Source organism: Schistocerca nitens, chromosome 7, assembly GCF_023898315.1.
Source record: "Schistocerca nitens isolate TAMUIC-IGC-003100 chromosome 7, iqSchNite1.1, whole genome shotgun sequence".
Classification (NCBI taxonomy): Eukaryota; Metazoa; Arthropoda; class Insecta; order Orthoptera; family Acrididae; genus Schistocerca; species Schistocerca nitens.
In genome coordinates, this window is record NC_064620.1 from 571,678,375 (window position 1) to 571,685,996 (window position 7,622).

Here is a 7,622-nt window from a genome sequence, read left to right on the forward strand (position 1 = left end):
GTATTGCTGTCGAGGAAGGTAGCACGAAAGAAAGAAACTCTTCCAAAGAGAGCTACATCGGTGACTCCGAACAAGTCCCGTCTTCCACGCCGCCTTAACTTCATTCATTTAGTGGACATCGCCTTCCACAGCCGTAGTAAGTATCTGTATTGCTTTGAATGAAAACCAGGCCAATGCAGTGAGATGAGGGGCGATTAAAGCGTGGAAGGACTACTTGCTGACTTGAAGGCAGCAGTGGACAACAATCCTTTCTAAAATCTTCTACGAGTGGGTTATCTGTCTCCTAGATTTCCTCTTTTCATACTGCGAATAATTATTTTAACGTTTAGTGCTTCAGTTTTGCATGACTTTCACAGAGATGCTCATTTAACCTTCAGTTATTGTAATGAAGCCCTTGTTCTCCAATTCCGTATGGCCGCCGTAGTTTCCCGAACACAGCCAGCTACTGTTAGATCCTCTATTTTATAAGGACCTGACACCCCTTACAGTCCTATTCCGTCTCGCAAACAGGCGGTGGCAATATCGTAACCAATGAGGTTTATCCGAGGTGCGATTATTGCTAGTTGAAACAGGCGCCAGACACGCATCCAATCTGTCAACAGCAGCTGGCCTGTCAACACCAGAAGTGAACTTGGCATATAACGGACTGCAAACTCCAGCACCGAGGCACACAAACAACGGGCTGTCTTCCCGGAAGCTATTCTCCTATTGTCACTGCGAACACACAAACTAAACTGCTACGCGGTTTTGCGCTTTATGCAACGAAATCCGCGTCTGCGAACCACGTCATTATTATACCCAAACTGAAACTTACTTCTGAACAAATGATAAAACTAAGAAGTTGAGTAAAATACACTCATTCTGGTAATATGAGATATCTTGCTGTTCAAGTAGTTAATTAAAAAATCATTCTTTTACTCTATCATTACATGTGGATACTTCACTTAAAACCTTTTAGAACCAAAATAACTAGTAAGTAGTTAGATTAAGGACTTTTTGGAGATATAAATATAAAGGTTTCTTAAAGTGAAACACACATCAAATTAAAGACTAGTATGCAGTAGTATTCATTAATATTCGGTCGCTTAACTTTCTGTACTAGTAAATGTCTTTATTTTCACATATGATTCAACAAACAAGTGAAACCTCAGTAAATGAAAAATGTATTTCCTTAATAAATATAAACTATGATATACTGTTTCTTAAGCTGTATAATAAGAGAGTATTTTCTTAAATAATAGTGGACAGCCCAACGCTATAGTGTCTTTATATGCTGTCACAACATACCTGTTCCCAAGCACAGGAATAATATTCGAACTCATTATTCTGTGGGACACCCTTTACTTTTTTAATACTTCTCAAACGCACTTTGTCTTACCAAACGACTTTTGTAGATTACTCAAATCCAATTACTTCCCGTTCTTCTTTCAGCTGAAAACACTCTACAATGGGTGATCCTTTGGGTCATTATCTTGGAAAAATTTGAATGTAAATCTAACCTATAACTGGTTTACACTCGGCGCAAATTTTGCTTGAGGATGATGGACTAAACGTGCTTGCTTAAACTGCTGTCAATGAAATTAATGTCTGCCACACCAGACGATGAAATACAGCCCCATACCAAAACATCTGGTCCCACTACGTTATAGTAGGTTGCAGCTGTTTACCTTGCACCTTGTCAACTGCCGTTCGCTACACCACTGTTCTCTTGTCTTTTGAAAAGATGTTGAACTTTCTCCCATTAGCAAATATAACATTGTTCCACAACGCTGCCCATTGATTAACGTGGCTCGTTGAGAACTGGAGCCTTTTGATTCGGTTCACTTGCTACCGTAAGGCTTTTTACTTGCCACTCTTCCGTTGTACCTTCTCTGATAAATATTCTGGCAGCTTAGTCACTTACTTCCCTCCCATTTTCTCGCAGCATATAGGACCACAATTTTCAAAAATGTTCAAATGTGTGTGAATTCCTAAGGGGCCAAGCTGCTGAGGTCATTGGTCCCTAGACTTACACACTACTTAAACCTACTTAACGCTAAAGACAACACTTACACCCATGCTCGACGGAGGACTCGAACCTCCGGCGTGAGGGGCCACACTATTAGTGAGATGGCTCCTTTAACCGCGTGGCCACTCCGCGCGGCGATACAATTTTAGTTGCAGTTAATGGAGGTTTAGTCTTAATCTTTCTTATGGGTAACAGCCTTTCTATTTTAGTAACTGTGTTGGCTGCCTTTTAGAAATATACGTTCTATGCGATCTTCATCTTCGCATCGTTTTATAGTACCCCTTACCGTACTTCTGACTTATTCAACAAACTAACAATAACTTTGTCACTGGGACTTCTTACGTGTGATAAACGGCAAGTTGTCACTGTTCTGTTGTAGTGGCAGTCCCTTTCATCCCTTTGCGATCTTGAAGACAACGCTTCAAGGCAGAACAATAAGAAGTGAACTGGTGGGGAGAAACGGACAGTGCATACGACAACCAATGCGAGTTTGTACAACGGAGGTCACGGTCTTACATGACCAAATACAAAGTTTTTAACCTTCTACAGTCATCAGCTAGTGGTCTTTCTGTTAGTATTCCTGACCATTGATCCCGTGATCCGGATTCGATTCGCGTCGGGTCAGGGACTTTTCCGCAGTGTGTGTGTGTGTGTGTGTGTGTGTGTGTATTTGTTTTGTCCTCATCACTATTTCATCATCGACACGCAACTCCCCGTAGTTACGTCAAATAAAAAGACTTCTTCCAGGCAGCCGAACTCCCCGGAAAGGGATTCCCGTCCACTGTCATACGCACATTTCGTTTCACACCTTTATGATTTATCCAAACTAATTATTTCCAGACATATATTTATTGACATTTTACAGTGATTCAATGACGTTCCAAAATTTAAAAGTAATCTCTCTGCTCCGGAGCACTTCTGTGTTCGTTTAGTGCATAATAGCCTAACTGACGACGAAAATTATGAAAAACAGGGCGTGACGGAATGTTAATGAAAGCATTTGTAGCTCTACAATTTTTTGATGTAGAACAATTACAGATCGTTGCAGGTTTTGTGAAGTCTCTTACTTTGGAGATATTTACTAGATATCTTCCGTGTTGGCTTCTGTCTCGGTTTCTTCGACTGACATTTCTTTGACAGTTTTTTTCTGACGTTCCACCAGCGCAGGTGGCTGACATGTCAAATCTTCATCTCTCATTGCTCGTGGCTTTGACAATGCCAATCACTAGTGCAGCCGAAATGTCAGAGAAATCGTCAAACAAACGTCAGCCGAAGAATTCCCACACAGACGGCAAAATGCCGGTCAATAGGTGGCTACGAAAGCTTCAACAGTTTAGTGTTTGGTAAATGTTCTGGGAAGAACGACATCTGGGCTACGATAGGATGTTTTCCATTGTCTGTCGTAACCGCGTTAAATTTCAGCAACATGGCTTCAGCCGCCACTGGCCATTATTGGATCTAAAACATAAAATGGGATTAAGTTACAGGTAAAAGTGAAGCTTGCGAGGTGCCGGGGCTAGCAGTATATTTATCACTAAATTCTACTAGAATCCACATATGTAAATCATGCTCTAAGCCCCCCCCCCCCCATTCTAACTCCGACTTTTGCTGTTGCACAAGGATAAAAAAAATACGCGAACTGACTCTAATCAACCCTGCCAGTGGAGTAGAACAGAGTTTGGCACCTGCAATAATTTAATTTGATAAATAAGTTAAATAAACAAAGGTTTCATTAGCATAGTGAGGAATGATAGGGTTGCTCTATCGATTAACAGAATTAAAGTTCTGTCCAAAATAACAATATGATTTATTAAGACTAAACACAAATTAATAAACAAAAACACATGAATTCTAATTTATGATACATTAAATTGGCTCGAATTGGAGACTCATACAAACACTGTAAAGGTGAAGTTGTCCCTAAACTAGATCGTGAGGTTTAAGACGAAGTGGTATGTGGAGCCAATTCCTCGCCACTCAAATCTCAAGAGAGACACACCGCTAACCCAACAGTAATTGCTGCTACTCAAGACAGAACAAAGTTAGAAAAAGACGAAGAGGCGCGCTCTGCTGAGCTCTGATTATCACCTAGGAAAATCCCTATCTGCCGGTGCTGCGGACATACATTACCAAAACTGTCTTCTTGACTGCCAGAACACGATCTGGCGTACCGCAGGCGAGGGCTGGTTGCTTTGACGTCCTCGACCGAAAGGCGACTGCTGACTCCCAGAGCACCCGTACAGGCCGAACACACAACATTCCCGCCCCCACGACAGTGGCCGTGGTTACGTTCCAATCAGCAACTCGAAAACCGTTGGAAATTCCACTCCATTGCCGGAGCACTACCATTCCACCAATGGAGATTCTTGGCGCCAATTTCTGTGCTGATTTTGCTCCGTCACGGAGCTATGCCCTGAGCAAGCCAATCACGGTTCCTATTTTGCAGAAAGCGCGGGAATTTTCCCGCCACAGCTGCCTGGGTACATAAGTCATTTCCACGCCTCGCTGGTAGCCCGCCAGAAAGTGTTTTCGCTAAGCTTCTGCGAAGCAACGGAACCTCCAGCCCAGCCGCCACTTCCGGCTCCCACGGGCGCGTCTCTTGACAATGTCGGCGTCCGGAAAGTATTCACTCGACCCCCCACACCTGTCGGCCTACCCTTTCAAAGTCAGAGGAGCCCGCCTGTCACTGGACCACCCGGGTGGCGAGAAACGCTGCATGGGAAGTCCACGTGTGAAGGAATAGCAATGGAACCTCCACCGCATGCAACTAGAGAGGAGAATCGTAAGATAGAAATATGAGAGGGGGCTCATGCCACCTCTCATTGCCCCTGCGCCATTTTAGATTGTAATTGGTGAGCGGTTGGCTCACTTAGGAGCAAGGTAGTGAGTCAATCGCCCAAGAACAATCTTACAAAGTGACTCCACATGCCGCACTCTATAAAAAAAATCACTGCAACTGAAAAATGCAGCTCATAGAGGGAGGATTATTTATGATGTAGCCAACTTCACCTTCTTAATATGGAACACTAACACTCACATCACACATCCATACCCAGGGAGCCCCTTCCAAACACCGATTCACACAGATATTCACTCTCTAAATATGGCCCGGGCATGTGAGCCAAATATGGAGCAATTTATTCTTTACAATCAAAGTTGTAGTGCTCCGCAATTGAATGCCCAAGATTTTACAACAATTTGAATCATGAAACTAACCTGAACTCACTCTCACATGATACTATTTAAGTTAACAATCTCTTTGTGAGCTTTCAGAATCTAATTACAACCTCCGATTCATTCTGTCTCCCTGCAGCAAGAATAACCTTTACAAAATGTTCCCTGAACTGATGGTCCATTCACAATGACAGTGGTGGTATCTGCTTCAGTTTATGGGGACTTCAGGCACACTGTTCGCATACACACAACAATAAATACAAAATACAAAAAAAACATGGTGTGGAGAACAATACAGTAATTTGTAATAAGAATTACAGTGTAAAAACACAAACACATACAAGGTATAACATACATTACAAAACCAACATTAGAGAAAGAAATTTAAGAAAGAAAAGAAAAAAAACAAGGTTCATGGGGCATCAAGTTGTGCGTGCACATTGCACAATGTTCACGACTGTGCTGAGAATGAGGCACTAAATCACATTGTTAGAAATATTCGAAGCACTTCACACATTACACCTTACTGACATCACATAGGACTAAACGTCGGGTGTTGTTGCTATGTTGTAGAAACGGCAGTAGGGTATGCTGGAGCATCTGCAGTACTCTGTTGAGATTGGACCAAGACCCACGCATATGATGACGGCAGTATGGTAGGAAGACACAGTGATAGGCTCTCCTCACGTCGATTAATTGTCTCTGAGGTCTACTTGTTGAGATACATCACTAGTGTAGGCCTCTTCTCTCGCTGGACAGTACTTTATGTTTCCCAATATTGCAGTTCGACGAGGGATGATGGCACGTGGAGTGACTCCACAAGTGTGTGAGGTCATCCATACAGGATCGAACTAGGAGCGACGATTGCCAAAACTGCTCTCTAATAGAGAGGAGAAGTTAGAAATGAGACCATACATTTGTTAGTGTGGCACGATACTGCTTTGTGTATGCAGATCGGCCAATGCTAGTGAGTTGTAAAAACCCAAACAGGTGAGTATATAGCGTCCCTTTCTGTCCTGAGGCACATGAGGCGCAGGTTCTGACACGATATGTGATCTTCTTCGTGTACTCACGACAACGTGGTCTGCCGCAGGGAATCCCTCCAAACGGCTGCCGCGTCTGGAGAGCTAGCAGGCTGTCGCGTGTGGGTCGCATGTCAGTGTCAACGGCCAGCCCCACTTTCGCTTGTGGCCCGGCGAGGGCTGTCTGCCGCCTAATCCCTCAGGTACACGGCCTGGTGCTGTCAGCTTGTAGGACCGGATGCTCTCCCGCCCTTCACGTCAGGTAGCGCGCTGACGCTTTCTTCTTGCAGGTAGCCGATGACCTCCGGCTGGCCCCTGCATTGCCACGATCCCCGTCATCTGCACAATTCTTACAAAAATCTTATTCCTAACTTTTCCCCATGACCTTCTATGTTATAATAAATTTGCAGAACGATACATTGATGGTCTGTCATTTCAGATGCTCTAATTTTAATTTTATAGTTATTTATCTGTAGCTATCATAACAAAAATCATGGAAATAATTTATCTCGATATTTGTGTAGAGACCGATCTCACTATTGTACATGGTGTGTGACGCTATATAGGATGAAGAACTAAATGTGCGGGCCCGCACTAATATTACTATTAATTATATAGATCGACAGTAGACATGCTCAAGAGTTAACTACGATATGCCAACGATCTACATTCTATGTCTTCTAAATAAATTATATTATTATGCAGGCTGAAGTTTTACTGAGCTATAAAGAACATGCAACTATTGTACGTTCGAACATGCAACTATTGTACGTTCGCTCGCCGGTCGTCCCTCCATCTCGGGTCTGTGGTTTCATGACCTGAAAAATAACATCCCAACAGGCGCGCGCCAAACACAACACTTGTGGTAGAAAACCCCACAATATTAATCTAGTTATTGTAAAAATCCTAAAGTTTAATTTATGCTAGAATATGGTACTCTATTATTATTATTATTACTTTTTTTTTATACAATACTCTTACATAATTCCTGTTACGTTGAGATGTCTCGCTGCTCGCCGCTATTGACGACAGTGATGTGCGCGCCGTACGACATGGCCTCCGAGTTCTCACTACGCCTCACTGAAACTCCAGAGACTGGGTTAGCCATGGCTATACACGACAATAAATTTATAGTTGCAACTTCCTTCTCTATCTGATGCGGTTTTCGGGATCAAAGCACACCTTTCCAGAGGCAATGTAATATGACCAAGCCAGGACTGGTTCCTGTTGAGGATTCAGTCGCTCAACACACGCCAGCTACACAGTATGTCACGAATATCCAAGTATAAGTCCCTGGTTATTCATCTGTGACAGTCACGAGCAGCACGCTAAATCCCCAACCAGCACATTGGCATGGTAGGCTTTATGCTCGCATTTCTCTCGTCTAGGACACCATTGGAGTCAAACGCTCACAGGAT

The 7,622-nt window shown here is 43.1% G+C and overlaps 1 pseudogene; it reads left to right on the plus strand.

Moving 5' to 3' along the window:
* Window positions 1–505: 505 nt before the first annotated feature.
* Window positions 506–571, plus strand: LOC126196664 (U4 spliceosomal RNA; annotated as a pseudogene).
* The last annotated feature ends 7,051 nt before the right edge of the window (window positions 572–7,622 follow it).